The sequence below is a fragment of the Triticum dicoccoides genome, chromosome 6B (assembly GCF_002162155.2).
Source record: "Triticum dicoccoides isolate Atlit2015 ecotype Zavitan chromosome 6B, WEW_v2.0, whole genome shotgun sequence".
In the NCBI taxonomy this organism is placed as follows: domain Eukaryota; kingdom Viridiplantae; phylum Streptophyta; class Magnoliopsida; order Poales; family Poaceae; genus Triticum; species Triticum dicoccoides.
Window position 1 is genome coordinate 465576406 of NC_041391.1, and position 17321 is coordinate 465593726.

Consider the following 17321-nt stretch of genomic DNA (forward strand, 5'->3'; position numbering starts at 1 on the left):
TGTTGTAATAAAACCGTCAAAAAAGATGCAAAACGTTTGCGACGGCGGTGACATCAAACATGGTTGATATTAGAGTTGCATGTGCAATGCGTGGCAAACGGTTAATCCCGAAGAATTGTTTGCGATGAGGCAGAACAACAGAAACGGGCATCCAGATGAGGGTGTGTGCGATATACGGAATACAGTTCACTAGGATGAACTGTGTGTGATTAGGCAACACAATAGAAACGGACAGCCAGATCAAGGTGTGTGCGATGGAGGGCATACAGTTCACTCGGATGAACTATTTGCGATGAGCCAAGACAACAGAAACAGTTCAACTGAACAAGATGTGTGTGATACGCAGCAAACATCTTCGTAATCAGAAAAGTGTGCGAAGACCAATAATAACACAGACGATTGCTACAAATAAGTCATGTGATTTGCTCTGTCTATAGAAGAATAACACACATAGATATATATGTATATGTATGTATATATATATAACTGAAATAAACATCCAATTACATAAGTGACTATACAGATCATTCGCACACACCTCAATGAACAATTGCATGCATTCCAAACTAGGAGAAACGATCATCTAGTCATCTACTTCTTTTGATGCTCCCACCTCTACTCTTTGGCTCGATCCCTTGTCTGGGGCAGGAAGAAGACACTTCCTCATGTCAACGATCCACATGTACATCTCGTAGTTTGTGTACGCGTCCTTGGCCGCGTACTTGACATGTTGTTCATCCAGTCTCTGATGCCAGACACTGTGCCAGGTGTTCTTGTCCTTCTTACTCTCACCCTTCATCTTCATGTAGTAGGGGTCAATGATGGTCGAGGCGAGGTCAACCAAGGAGTTTTATTTGTAGTTGTCGCTGCCCCAGACCCTGTAGTGGTCCTGGATATTGACAAGATTCTGGCATTTCAAGTCCGAAACCTTGAGCGCTTTTAGATCGTTGGTGGTTTCCACCGTAGCAAAACTGTAGCCGGAGATGTAGATAAACCTGGAGAAATGCTCGCAAGGCCTTGTGGCCAGGTGGTAGTGGTAGATGAGGACGGCATGTCACATGCACAACTAGGCGACGGCAACCTTCTGATCGTGCCCGGCACGACCGTTGGTGTACTCGAGGTCGAAGCCGATCACTTGGTACTTGTCCTCAGCAAGCAACTGCTCCATAGTTTAGATGGAGCTCTCCACCGAGACTGGCTTGTTCGTGTACACCACTGAGAGGGCCTTCCCCCTCACGTGGGTGTCCACTACGTTATGTGTGGTGAACTGCACCCTGTTGTCGTCATCAGCCGCTGGGAGCGCCATTGGAGCCACGGGGGGCGCCATTGGAGCCACGGGGAGCGCCATTGGAACCGCTGGATGTCCTCTATGTATGTGTCATCATGGGTGTGCTTAATGTGTTGTTTGGCGCGAGAGATGAAGGTAATTGCCGCAGGAATAAATGGGGGTCGGGCGGCCTGGATTCTCGGTGCATCCGCATGGCAGTTTTTGCAGTGGGTAAATGCATCGTGGCGCCGCGCCCGGCATAGCCACATGCATAATGGCAGCATGAACTTACGTGATCGTGTGTCGGCCCCAAACACTGGCAGCACACATGGAGGGACAAGGGCAGAGCACCCGGAGGGACGCGAGAGCAGAGCGTGCGCGGTGGGACGCGAGCAGAGCGTGCCGCAGCCGCCTCAATCGCGAGCAACCACACACATAGAGCAGTTGAACACGCAGAGAATGGTCGTCTACAAGCCAGCCGATAGTTGTGTCGCTGCGTAGAGAGCGGCCATGTGCTACTACATCCATCTTGGTCTATTAGTCCCCTTTATATTCTGTGTCATATTTTGACCTTAAATTTAACCAACAAAATGTTAATGCATGTTATAAAAATTATATAATTGGAAACTATGTTCAAATATGAATCCAATGATATAATCTTTGGCGACATGCATTCGTATTTTATTAGTTAAATCTCTAGTCAAAATTTGGCACAAAAATACATCGACGACTTATAAACCAGGCTGGGGATAGTAGGTAATTTAATTGCAAACGTTTTTTATTAACCGTATGTGTACATGTCCTTTCGTCCTCCTCTCGCATGTCTTTTCACCCTGCTGCCATAGACGGCTTAGAGCGCAAGCTTGAGCAGCGCGCGGGGGTGTTCTTTTGGCCAAACGGCGGTGAGCCCGTTCCCGCGCAACCGCGCAGGTTCCCGCGCAAGCTTCCCGCCTGACTCGGTGAAATACCCCAAAATCTCAATGCTTACCGGCCTACTATATAAACCCTCACGGTCGGCGAGTCCTGCGTTGCATTTTCCCCTCCCTCCCTGTAGCTTATCTCGTCTGCTTCTCCCACAATCGCCAATGGCACCGGTCTGTCATCATCGCTCAGCCACTCTGCTGTCATTAGAGGATAGCTCCAGCTGGGAGGCTACACTGGGGCGGCGGCGTAGTCCCTGGCGTAGTGTAGTGCATGTGGCGTCCCTGTTGGGTGTGCGTGAAACACCCACCACACGCTCTGCCGCCACTGCCGTCGGCAGCTGTTGCCGGCCGCCGTTGCCGCCACTCTACCATCTTCCGCCATGGCCGCCACGGCCTGAAGGCGGGAGGTGGCCGTCATGGCTACCACCCCACTGCCGGCCACTGTGTCCATCACCCGCTCCGCCACCGTGTCCTGAAGGCGGGAGGTGGTGGTCGTGGCCACCACCCCATTGTCGGCTGCCGTGGCCGCCAGCCCACCGTCGACCGTCGGGGTCATCACCCGCTCCGCCACCACCGCCCGAAGGCCAGAGGAAGAGGTGGAGGCCCGCACGTGCATCAGCGACCTTGCACGCTACATCAAGTTCCTGCAGGAGGAGGAGGAGCGCCTCGTCAAGCATGCAAAGAGCCTTACCGCCTCCATGGGCCCCACACATGTTCGCCGCAGAGGCGAGTAATCAGAAGATCTATGAGGAGTCCCGCTGCTTCAAGAGGGGTCGTCTAGAGCGGCAGAGGGCGTTCGAGGTGAGCGTTGCTGAAGGTGTAGCAGCGGCAGGCACCGTATTGCAATTGTCCAGCTCGTCGGTAGGCTCCTCCTCCTCTGCCTCTTACTGAGCGTGCTCGGCAGAGGAGAGGCTGCCGGATGTAGTACAAAGCCCTTTCGTAGTAGTAGTATTTAGGGGCTATTTTGTTTAGTTCATCTGACTATAGATGTGGTGGCACTGTATAACATACTTAAAATTAGCTAGTATATAGAGTTGAACTAGCTATTTCAGTACGTGGTTGGCAACAATTGGGGAAAATTTTGGTCGGTTCAGCTGTCGAGTTGAACTATTTGTATAAAGAACGTGTGCTTAATCTATGAATGAAATCTATGCTTAATTACTGAATTTTAGTTGCAAATATTAGATCCTGCTAGTGATTTTTAGCTGCATATTTTGACAAATGGCAGTGTTACTATGTTGACAAATGGCAATGTTACTAGATCAACAAATTTCAATTTTTCCAGTTTGACAAATGGCAATATACACAATATGACAGATGCAAATCTTACCAAATTGTTTGTACGTGGTTGCACACGGGTCATACAAAACAACCGTTTGCGTTGAAGGGATGTACAAATCCTGCGTGCCAGATTTTCTCTTGGCTTAGCACCGAAGTCTCTCTTTGCATACCGTATTCAATCTAAGCCGTTTGCGTTGAAGAGATGCACAAATCCTGTGCGGTGAATTTTCCCTTGGATTACTAGGGAAGACCCTAGCTCTCACTTTGCATACGTGTGTTCTATATAAAACGTTTGTGATGAAGAGCTGCACAAATGCTGCTCGGCACATTTTACCTTGGCTTACTGGGAAGCTATCGGTTTACATACGGGTGTGCTGTCTAAAATGTTTGCAATCAAGAGTTGCACAAATCCTGCTCGGCACATTTTCCCTTGGCTTCTTGGGGAAGTTGTCGGTTTGCATACGGATGTTCTAAGTAAAACGTTTGCGATGAGTGTTTTATATTTAAAAACCATTGATGTTTTTTAAAGAAAATCATTTGATAAGTTTGTACATTCAGAATGAAAAACGCAAGTTTGTTCAAACCATATCTTTCATTGAGTCACACTACGAATTTCTATTCATATGATCGTCATACAATATTAAACCCCAAAAAAAACTAATTTTGGCGGCGGCGGAGGCGGCGTGCCGCACCGGCCCTGTCATTGTCGTCCCCCGGGATGCCATTGTTGAAGTCTTCAAGGCAGCACAGAATGTTCTTCACATGGAAATCAAACATCATGTCGCCGCGCGATCGACGGGCGGGGCATGGGAGGACGACAACTCATGGCGCTGCAAGGTATCGGTCGACGGCGGCGTCCCATGCCGCTGAGGGCCGGGGGCGCGTGCACCGGCACGAGCGCGGCGGTTGCAGGCTAACACACGGGGACCAGTGCCGCGGTGGGTGCAGGGGCGCGCACCGGCACTGGCACTGGCACTGACATATACACGAGTTCGTGTGGGTCCGCGGAGATCTCGCTGAAGATCGGGGCTTCCAGCTCTGTGATAGTGCTCGATGACCAGCCCGGCAATGCTACAGGGATGATCGTTGGCGCGGGCGCGGGGACGGGAGCTAGGATGGGCGCGGGGCCAGCAACCGCCGCGGCCAGCTCATTCAGGGCCATGTCCATGAGGCCCCATTCCTCCTTATTTTCTATCTCCTCCGGCTCGGAGTCGACTTCACCAAACTGGAAGACCAGTGGCAGATGATCCTTCTGCGCCACGGAAAATAACACAGCATGTCGAGTGCCATTCCATGATAGCATGGCAAGTTTCATGAATTTTAGATGAGTGTTGGATTTACTAGAATTTAAAAACAAAGTATCTCAATGTTTTGCCGGCAATCAACAATGCCCCGGTGTTTGAAATTTATTCCCATTTCATGAATGGGACCTAAGCATGTACCCAAGGACACACATTTGATATGTCAACCCATTTTTCTGCACTGGAGCATGTGCATGTAGTTCAAATTTGAATTACACACATAAAATGTCTAGAAACCTAGTTAATGTATAAAAATGTCCAAATGAACCCCAAAAAACCCTAAAATTGACACAACACTCTTGTTGTTCTATGTTGACACTTGAAAAAAAATTGAAAGCAAGAAGAGGCAACGAATATCATTTCGTCCCCAAAGGTGGCATGCTCCCTACCGAAACCATCAGGCTTGTTGTGAGAAGCTCTGCTTTGCGAGAAGCTTATACCCAAACTTGCCGCAAATGAGACAATTTTTTTACCACAACATGTTGATGCCGCTCCATGATAGCATGTCAAGTTTCATGAATATCAGAAGAGTTTTGGATTTACTAGAATTTAAAAACCATGTATCTCAATGTTTGCGGCTGAGTGAAGGTGGCACGGTGTTTGACATTCATTCCCATTTCTTGCATGGAATCTAAGCATGCAACCAAGGACATAGGTTTGATTATTCCACCAATTTACATGAACTAGACCATGTGCCTGTAGTTCAAATTTGAACTATGCACACAAATGCATAGAAAACTCAATTAATGTATAAAAATGTCCAAACGAACCCCAAAAATTTCCTAAATTTAACACAACACTCCTGTTATTCTATGTTGACACTAGAAAAAAATTGAAATCAAGAAGAGGCAACAAATATTATTTTGTCCAGAAAGGCGTTCCCTACCGTAACCATGAGGCTTGTTGTGAGAAGCTCTAGTTTGTGAGAAGCTTATACCCCAACCTGCCCCGAAGGGACAATATTTTTACCATGACATGTTGATGTCGTTCCATGCTAGCATGTCAAGTGTCATAAATTACAGACGCATTTTCTATTTACTAGAATTTAAAAACAATGTATCTCAATGTTAGCGGCTGAGCGACGGTGGCAAGGTGTTTGACATTCGTTCCCACTTCTTGCATGGGACATGCAACCAAGGTCACACATTTCAATTTTGAGCCCATTTATATGCACTGGAGCATGTGTTTATAGTTCAAATTTGAATTATGCACATAAATGCATAGAAAACTCAGTTAATGTATAAAAAATTCCAAGCGAACCCAGAAAAATCCCAAAAATTGACACAACACTCCTATGGTTCTATTTGACACGCGAAAAAATTGAAATCAAGAAGAGGCAACATATATCGTTTCGTCCCCCAAGGTGGCACGTTCCCTACCGAAACCACCAGGTTTGTTGTGAGAAGCTCTGGTTTGCGAGAAGCTTATACGCAAACCTGCCCCAAATGGCACAATATTTTTACCATGGCATGTCAATGCCGTCCCATGATATCATGTCAAGTTTCATGAATTTCAGACAACTTTTCAATTTACTAGAATTTAAAAACCATGTATCTCAACGTTCACGGCCGAGCGATAGTGTCAAGGTGTTTGGCATTCATTCTCATTTCTTGCATGTGACCTAAGCTTGCAACCAAGGACACACATTTGATTTTTCAACCCGTTTTTATGCACTGGAGCATGTGCATGTAGTTCAATATTCAATTATGCACATAAATGCCTAGAAAACTCAGTTAACATATAAAAATGTCCAAACGATCCTCGAAAAATTTCAAAATTTAACATGACTTGTTCTATGTTGACACCAGAAAAAAAGTTGAAAGCAAGAAGATGTGACAGATATCGTTTTTTCCACAAAGGTGACACGTTTCCCTACCGGAACCACGAGGCTTCTTGTGAGAAGCTCTGGTTTGTGAGAAGCTTATACCATAACCTGCCCCAAATGGGACAATGTCTTTTACCCAGCATGTTGATGCCATTCCATGATATCATTCCAAGGTTCATGAATTTCATACGGGTTTTGGATTTACTAGAATTACTAAAGCAAGTATCTCAACGTTTGCCAGAGAGCCACGATGCTGTGGTGTTCGAAATTCATCCCCATTTCTTGCATGGGACATAAGCATAAACCCATGGACACATATATGATTTTACAACCCATTTTCTTGCATGTAGTTTAATTTTGAATTGTGCACCTGAAATGGTTAGAAAACCAAGTTAATGTATAAAAATGTCCAAACGAACCCTGAATAATTCCAATTTTTTGGCCACACACCTATAGTTGCATGTTCACTGTAGATAAAAGTTCTAGCAACTCAAACACTCTCCTTTGCCACTGCGGCCCAATTATGTAATTCAAATCAAGATAAAAAGTCATGTAGATCGCACACAGTTTATTATCACCAACATGTGAGATGCAGTACAAAATATCTTGGAGCATTGTCGGAGTATAGTACACATATGGCCTACGCGAGAAGGTGCATCGGCTACAGTCCACAGCCGGCGTGTCAAGCACACTAGCTCGCTCCCCAAATATCATTTCACTGTTCAATCATCGCGAATGAAAGTTTGGGATATTGACCCGCGTCGTGAGGGCAACCTTGGCGGCCCACTCCGGCAAGAGTGTGGTCGTAACCGCCATGCGCGTGCTAACAAGCTGCATGAGAATGGCCGCAATCTGCGACCGGGTGGCCAAGATAGCCCAAACGACCGGTGTTGCTTTTCAGGTGGCAGCAGCAACATTTGCCTCGGGGATATCAACTGGAGAGAGCGGCCGAGCAGATCTCCGTTCCGCAGCAGCGGCCTTAGCCCTTATGGAGGCCACCCACAACCATGTCGAGACTGCCCACGCCCAGCTCGTGGCGGTCACCGCACAAATCAAACTAAGCTTCTCCGACAACGGTCAGCAACCCATGGCCGAAGAGTTGGCAATCGCCGAGAGCGTTCGAGCAGCCGTCCGTTCCTCCGCAGCATACCTTGCCACGATGAAGCCCTTCCAAGCCCAGATCGCGGCCACCCACGCCCAGCTCATGGCGGCCTTTTCCAAAGAGATGGCAGACGTGGATGGTGAGATGCTTGCCAAGTATGGTGTGATGGATGCAATGGAGCCCCTTCCCCGGGAGATTGTCGGGCGCGAGCTGGACATGGAGGAGGCAGTGGAGATCGACGAGCACCAGCTATAGTATTACTCTTTATTTTATTTAATTAAGAGCGCCAGTCTTTAATTTGTTAGAGTAATATTTAGGTCAGCTAGCTCTATTTAATTGCTGAACTTGCTCGATTAAGAAGTGTGGGTGTGCTGTAGTAACCTTTGTGTATCCAAATTATGCAATGGCATGGATGACCACTATAACCATGGAAATTTGAACCAAAATTTTTCACGTTCAAACTCATCACACACAGTTTAAGCTATATGAATCGTTTGTGATGTTCACATATCATACACAATGTTGAATAAGGGACCGTGTCTGATGATAATTTGTGCGCCAGTTTTTTCGCTGCACCGATCCAAATTTTTCGGCTTCTGCGGAAATATTTACCTCCCCGCCCCCTCCCCCTTACCAAAAGCCACATTTCCCCTGTTTCCGCCTTCCTTTCTAAATTGAAACCTTCACTCCTTGCTTGCAGTGCCGCCTCCTCGCCGGTGACCCTCCTTCACACCGCTCGGCCTCATCGGTCCAGGCAGGTAATCCACACCTGACCCCCATCCTCCTCCTCCTTCCACATCCCACATACCCCGACCGCCGACGCGACACCTTCCACCCAAATCACTGACCACTCCCCCAAATAAGCGACGCCCTAAGCCATGGTGCACGTAGTATAGCCAGGAGCTCAAGGAGTATTTGGCAGCGGAGAAGCAAATCACGGCTGCACATGCAGATGAGGTTGCGATGGCTGCCATTCGTGCCAACCCCAAGATCTTGGAGGAGCACCTCGCCACCGAGGCCATCGTTGACGCCTCGTGCATCGATGCCGCGGTGCGGTTAGCTGCTTTAAACGATAATTTGTGGCATTTTCTCGAGGCCACCATCGGTGCCTTCAACAAAGACTACGAGGTGTTTTCTCAGTGTGCCCATGCTTACCTCAACTCGAGAGACAGCAGGTTGGTGCCCGGAGCGGCACATGCAACTCACCACTATGACGAGGGCACCCACAATGTGGAGGCCTCGCCCTCTTCCATGTCCAAGCAGCCAATCATCATTGATATCCCCGAAGATGAGGATTAGCTTGTCTTATTAGCTCACTATAAAGACCTATGTTCAGTTTGCTAGCTAGGCCGGTTAAGCTTGCTCAGTTTAGCCGTTGCATGTGCTGCTCCTGCCTTTCCTTCAAAAATTCTAGTGAATTGTCCTCTCTACTTTTACCATGCAGTCTGTTGCTCTAGTGTATATGTTCTATATGTCATGCAATGTGGTGCTCACTTATTAACTGTTTGGTTAATTAGTTGTTGTGTTCAATTAACTGTTTGGTTCAATTCTACAAATGTGATCTTCAATTCTTCAGGGTGCAATTTTGTATTGTCTTCCATGTGAGAAGTAAATCGAATTTACCTTTACAAAATACATGAGAAACAAATACAATTGCTATATTTCCAAGTTGTCAAGCATGCTTGGTTTGGTTAACTGTCTGATCTTCTAGTATGTTATACATTGTGCAATGTGGAGCTCAGTTAATGTTTGGTTCATTTGTTGTGGTGTTTAGTTAACTATTTGGTTCAATTCTGCAATGCGATGTTCAATTGTTGTGAGTGCATTATGTTATTGTATACCATGTGAGAAATAAATCGAATTTGGTTGTACTAAATACATGAGAAACAAATACAATTGCTATATTTCCAAGTTGTTAAGAATGCTTGGTTTAGTTAACCGTCCGACCTTCTATTAGGAGTATGTTATATTGTGCAATTTGGTGCTCAGTTAATGTTTGGTTCATTTGTTGTGGTGTTTAGTTAACTGCTTGGTTCAATTTTGCAATGTGATGTGCAATTGTCGTAGGTAGAATTTTGTATTGTTGTGCATGTGAGGAATAAATCGAATTTGGCTGCACTTAATACATGAGAAACATATACAATTTCTATATTTCCTAGTTCTTAATCATGCTTGGTTTGGATAAATGGGTTTTCCATGTGGCTTGAATTAATCTGACGAATCTGCAATGTACTTATTTTGCATCAACATATTTTACTGATAGCATGCGAACCCTCACTTAACCTGATCACTAACTACCTTATATGTGTTGCAGGGAAACAATGGGAAGCACTGAGGTTTACAATTGAGGTTTGCACATGCGTAGTCCTTTGTCTAATAGCACAATATTGTGCAATTGCAGGAACCATTCTAATATTTAGGTTTTTAACAATTTGGTCATGCACTTGTAGGTCCTGCAGTCAGAAGTTTTGACCCATTGTTCGACACTTTTTGCATATGGGGAAATGAGTTGTCCATGAATATCAGTCAAGTCAAGAAACTCAGAAAGAATGTTAGGATAAATAAAGTAGCAACAAAAAACAAGATCTTTGTCTGCACAATGAAGAAGACATCAGTTCACTACAGGATGGTTCTAACTATTATACCTTGCCTTTTTTATTCCTTTGCCCCATTTCCAATATAGAGAAGATATTTATGGGCATCCTTGTTTTCAGGCCTTTCCAAAGCAGTTCACTGATTACCTCTCAAACCACCTGTATGGTTAGGAGGCGCGGAAGGTATTCATACAACACCCATGGTTCAATATTGAAGTATTCCTGAAGAGGATGAAGAATGGACGGTCAATCATCCACAAGCACTGGCCTAAAGTTGTAAAGACCTTCAACATCAATGAAGGCTCAATATTCGCCTTCCGCTTCAGCAGTTTTCCAGATGAGATTCATCTGTCTATGTACCCTCTCTGATGCTAATTTCGGAAGGTTATAGATGTTGCATGTGAAACTTGGTGTTGGTGTAGTTGTGTAATGGGGTAGCTGAGTGCTGAAGCTATATGATGTTGTACTATGATGCATTTCAATTATGAAATCATGCTTCCTTAATATGAAAGTGAAATATATTGTGTGCTTAATATGAAATGCCAATTAGATTAATAAATGGATTATTAATAATAGGACAATTAGCCTACTAATGGCCAATTAGCCTACTAATTGGGTTTTTCTATTGTAAACTGTTATTGAGAAAACACTGTGGGCGATGACCTCAGGCAACGCACACAGTTTCTAGGAATAAATCGTGTTGGATCAATGAACAATCACACACAACATCCTCTTGAAAACTGTTTGCGTTAGGCCACCTTGCACAAACGTTTACCACATAAAAAATGTGTGTGAAGGATAGCCTTTTCCACACAGTTTCTTCTATGCACCGTGTGTGATGCATTAATGAAAACGATAAAATTGTTAATATCATCTGCAATGGCAACACTATCACAAACGATTTAATGGGGAAAATTGTGTGTGATGTACTTGCGAATGGAAACGTTTCCCATGGAGTGACTGTGTGGGATGTATATATGAACGGAAACATACTTCTTGGATTAACTGTGGGGGATGTACATACTAATACAAACTTATTCCTTGGATTGACTGTGTGGAATGTACATACGAATGGAAACGTTTAGCCGAGACTAACTGTGTGGGATGTACTTACGACCGGAAACGATTTAGCCTATATAATTGTATTTTTTAGCACAACTATACGTATAACCATATTTGATCGCTCGCCTGTCGCACACGACCTCATTTTGCCAAGCGTGTGTGCCAGGAGGGCCTATCCCCGACGGTTTCTGGGTCGTGTGGGAAGGACCCCCCTATCGCACACACTCACTCGACGACAGTTCAGAATGCCGTCGCGGAAAGGGGTTAAAAACCGTTTGTATAGCACCTCGTTGTACGAGTGTGACCAAGATGGTACAGATACCCTAGTTAGTCTGACTTAGTATCGATCACCATGAATATACGCCCAAGGGGTCTACTCCATTGTGGCTAAAGACTAGCTCAACGGATTGATTCTGACAATCGTGCTATGGCATCACACGGCCTCTTATCCACATGGACATACCAAGAAAATGAGTGATCAAAATGATCTCGAAGCATGTGCCCTCGCATGTGGGAATTAATTAAAATATAGCCTGTCGTGAACAAGATTCTTCTGCCAGGATCATCGTCAGTCAAGTCCCGATATGCTCTTGTTATAAGGCCGTACTCCTACATACTTGTCACGACAAACAACAGTCAAATCTATGGTACGGATTGGATGCTCACGACAGTGGAGCTAGCCAAGTGTAACACCCCTAGTGTCATGCTACAGTAATCCTTTGTGATTAAACTAATCATTTTTCCAAACAGTGCTTAATCATCCTTGTTCAATATTCCATTTTAAATTCCAGTCAAATCAAATTCAAGTAAAGTTTGAAGTTGCTCAAAAGTTGCTGGAAAAATGTTCATCTTTTAGCAAATAATCCAAAACTTTTTACTGTTAAGGAACACAACATCATCATCAACTCTAAAAGGGCCCAATGCATTTTAACAGAGCAAAAACAGCCTTTAAAATGCCCTTTTCATTATTGAGTAAATTCAAATGAACTCCGGAAATGCCCAAAACTTTTTGTGGCAGTGCTGCATATTGCAAAGTAATTATGTGACCAAGTTTCACATTTTTGCAAAATCTTATGGAAGCTCAAAATATTAATAACCCCCCCCCCTTTCTGTAAAAAGAAAATAGAAAAGGCCACTATGCACTGGCCCAAGTGCACAGTGCCTAGAGCCCAGCCCACCACGGCCTCCTCCTTCTCCCTCGTTCTCTGTTCAAGCGACCGAGACGCACCACCGTCGCCGCCGAGCCAGCTCGCCGACAGTGTTACTGGGTGGATAAGGCCTCCACCGAGGCCTCCCCCCTAGATATTTCCCCCTCTCTCGCTCCGCCTCTCCCTCTCCCCGCCAGATTCTCCCTCACGCGCTCGCCGCTCTCCCCTCTCCTTGCCCGAGCACTTCGCCGTCGCCCTCCGTCGATCTCGCGGTCCCCGGCTTCCCCCTCGATCGTGCTGGTGGCTGGAAGGAGCGCCGTCCTCCGCTCCGTCGTCCTCGACCATCAGTGGGAGCTGGGAGGCCCTATAGTGGCCGCTCTCCTCCACCCTCCTTCCGCCTCTGTCGCCGACAATCTTCGTCGTCTCCGGCGAACCCTGCGCTCCTAAGCTGTCGCAGGCTTTTCGTAGCCGCTCGGTGAGCTCCTCCCTCCCTCCATTCTTCTCCTCGCATCGTGTGGCTCTCCCTAGCTAGCTCGTCGCCGTTGCCGTGAGCTCGCCGCCGCAGATCGCCTCACCGTCGTGGCCACCGTGGCCCGAGCTCGTAACCGGGCTCCTGGAGCTCGTAGGAGCACAACGCCGCTCCCTACATCGCCTTACTTGCCCTGCGTCACCATAGACACCAACGGCCGAACTCTGGCATCCGCTCCGCCGCTAGCCATCGCCGTCTCCGGCCGTTTCCGGCCAAACCGCCGCGACAGATCGATGCGCGGGCAAGAGCCCGTTCGAAAGAACCTAACCGCGTGCCAAGTGATGCGCCATAGCGCGATTCTGGCCATCTCCGGTGTTCGGCCGCCGCGGATGGCCTCGCCGGCGTTGCTCTGGCGCCGGCGCTGACTTGGCACCGGCGGGGCCCGCCTCTAGGTCACTGCCCGTGGGCCCCCTGGACCCAGTTGACCATGTTGACCGTGGTCAACTATGCTGACTGGGCACTTAGTGCCACTAACGTGCGGGTCCCACTTCTTAATCCTGTAATTAAAACATTTTAATAACTAAAACTAATTAGTTTAGTTAATTAGACACTGACAGGTGGGCCCAGTAGTTTTACTAACTAAATTTAGATTAGTTTGAACTCTGTTTAACCCACTGTCTATGACAGGTGGGTTCCCCATGTCAGTTTGACCAGTCAACCGGACAGTTGACTCCTGAAGTCACTCATACGTCATGCTGACATCATTTTCCTTTTCTATTAATATAAATAATTCCAGAAAATTGTTTAAACTTTGAAAATTCATAGAAAATTAACCGTAGCTCGGATGAAAATGTTTTCTACATGAAAGTTGCTTAGAACGACGAGACGAATCCGGATACGCGGTCGGTTTACTTGTCAGATGCCTCTAACTATCTGAACATGGAACATTCCCCCTCCGGTTATCTGTCTGACACAGGTCCGGAACCGGGAAAACCTTCCCGGTTGAATTCCCCCTTCACCTATAACGTCTAGGACCGCGTTAGAACACGTCTAGCTATGCTTGTTGTCCTGTTATACACTTGCTTGCTATGTATTTACTGTTCCCCCCCTCTTCTCTTTGGTAGATCCCGCGGCGGCTGCCGATGCCGCTGTGATCGACTACGTCGACGATGACCCCTCCTTGCTAGAGCAACCAGGCAAGCCCCCCCCCCTTTGATCATCTCGATATCGCCCATTCCTTTCTCTCATGCTTGCATTAGATTTTGCTATTGTTATTGTATGCTCCTATTTTGATGCATAACCTGCTTTTGTATCTGCTGTTGTACCTTACCTGCTTATCCTAAACTGCTTAGTATAGGTTGGTTAGTGATCCATCAGTGACCCCCACCTTGTCCTTGTTGCCCCTGCTTCATAATTGAAGACCTGATCAACGGGATTGAAGACCAGGCCCCGGCACCGCACATCACTTTCCCCTTAGTTGCTCGACACTGCTGGGTTACTATCGAGTGTCGAGGGTGAGACCTCTACATCACTTCTGATGTTAACCATGTACTGTAGCTATTCGGTCGTGGTCATTGAGGGTGATTCCGCCTTAACCACTTCCGATGTGAATCTGTCGTGCAACCCCCTCAAGTGTGAACCTCGGGGGTGATTCCTCTTACATTCACCTTGATGATTACATTGAGTGGAATTCACCGGGGGTGATTCCTCGGGTTTTCCCCTTGATGTTTAGACACACAGTTACTATGATTACTATGACTTTACGGTGAACCATGTTACTAAAGACGGGTCGACCCTGAGGGGTACCCGCGCGAGCATAATTGCGAGTGATGAGGAGTCGGGTTGACCTGGAAGGTGCCCGTGAGGTAATTACGAGGCATGGCCGGGCATTCTTAGCCCTTGCCGCAAGTCCTCGAGACGGGGCAACGGGGTCACATCTTTCGTGAGTCTCTGCTTGTTACCGCGCGTTCCTAATCCACTATGATTTGGATATTTCCGAGGGGCCTCTGGCCTGATAGCACTAACCATCACGCGGGCATAGTATGGGCGTTCTACGTCGTATGCATCAGCCAAAGCTTAATAGACGTCAGCGACTGAGCGGCGCGCGCCGGGTTGGACTGGTTACGCCTTCTCTTGTATAAGGGAGGCTAGGTCTGCTCACCGGCCGCGTACGCAACGTGCAGGAGTTTCCGGGGAGATGGCCCATGACCCCTGGGGGCATAGGTTTAGTCCGGTGTGCTGACCTCTTTATTAAGCCTAGGTCGGGTTGCGGCGTATTGTTTGGCCGAGGCCGGGCATGACCCAGAAAAGTGTGTCCGGCCGAAGTTAATCAAGCATGGTGGGTAAGTTGGTGCACCCCTGCAGGGAAGAAAACATCTATCGATAGCCTGTCCTACGGTAACGGACACTCGGAGTTGTATCCCGATCGATACAACTAGAACTGGATACTCATGATGAGAAATGGATTGAGATGAGAAATGGATTGAGATGAGAAATGGATTATGATGATAACTGGATAGTATGGCTCTGGGATTTCTTTCTCGCAGCGAGTCGAGAAAGGATCTCCGGCCGAGGTTGATAACACTACTACTACTTCACTTTATGCTACTCTACTCCCTCCTGTTTGCTACAAGATGGTGGTTTCCAGAAGATGCTAGTCTTCGATAGGACTAGGCCTTCTCTCTATTCTGGCATTTCTGCAGCCTAGTCCACATATACAGCCTTCCTTTGATAATGTTGCATATGTAGTGTAGATCCTTGCTTGCGAGTACTTTGGATGAGTACTCACGGTTGCTTTTCTCCCCCTTTTCCCCCTTTCTTCTTCTTTCCGGTCGATGCAACCATATGTTGGAGCCCAGAAGTCAGATGCCACCGCGGATGTCTACTACTACATGGAGACCGCCGACGACCAGGAGTAGTTAGGAGGCTGGCAGGCAGGAGGCCTTGCCTTTTCGATCGATGTTGCTTTTGTGCTAGCCTTCTTAAGGCAAACTTGTCTAACTCATGTCTGTACTCAGATGTTGTCGCTTCCGCTGACTCTTGTGTATTCGAGCTTATGTATTCGAGTCCTCGAGGCCCCTGGCTTGTAATATAAAGCTTGTATTATTTTAATTTGTGTCTAGAGTTGTGTTGTGATATCTTCCCGTGAGTCCTTGATCTTGATCGTACACATTTGCGTGTATGATTAGTGTATGATTGAATCGAGGGCGTCACACCAAGATGATTCAGGAATCCCTGCAAGAGGCCAGATTCCGTCAGGAAAAAGGTTATGGTTCACAACACTGTTTTGAACCCGGAGGACATGCATCTATTTAGGCAACCCAATGCAAGGAGTAAAAGATTGGGTGTTGATACGTCTCCAACGTATCTATAATTTTTGATTGTTCCATACTATTATATTATCCATCTTAGATGTTTTATATGCAATTTTGTATGATTTTTTGGACTAACCTATTAACCTAGAGCCCAGTGCCAGTTTCTGTTTTTTCCTTGTTTTTGAGTATTGCAGAAAAGGAATATCAAACAGAGTCCAGTTGACCTGAAAATTACCGAAGATTTTTATGGACCAGAAGAAGCCTCCAAAGAAAAGAGTTGGGCCAGAAGAATCCAGAGTCATCCACGAGGGTGGAGGGCGCGCCCTCTACCTCGTGGCTGACTTGGAAACCCCCCTGACGTGAAAACACCGCCAAAAATTCCTATAAATACAGAAACTTCCATAACAGAACCAAGATCGGGAGTTCCGCCACCGCAAGCCTCTGTAGCCACCAAAAACCAATTGGGATCCTGTTCCGACACCCCACCGGTGGCCATCTTCATCATCCCGGCGCTCTCCATGACGAGGAGGGAGTAGTTCACCCTCGGGGCTGAGGGTATGTACAAGTAGCTATGTGTTTGATTTCTCTCTCTCTCATGTTCTTGATATGGCACGATCTTGATGTATCGTGAGCTTTGCTATTATAGTTATATCATATGATGTTTCTCACCCTCTACCTTCTTGTAATGGATTGAGTTTTCCCTTTGAAGTTATCTTATCGGATTGAGTATTTAAGGATTTGAGAACACTTGATGTATGTCTTGCATGTGCTTATCTGTGGTGACAATGGGATATTCACGTGATCTACTTGATGTATGTTTTGGTGATCAACTTGCGGGTTCTGTGACCTTGTGAACTTATGCATAGGGGTTGGCACACGTTTTCGTCTTAACTCTCCAGTAGAAACTTTGGGGCACTCTTTGAAGTTCTTTGTGTTGGTTTGAATAGATGAATTTGAGATTGTGTGCTGCATATCATATAATCATACCCGCGGATACTTGAGGTGACATTGGAGTGTCTAGGTGAAATTAGGGTT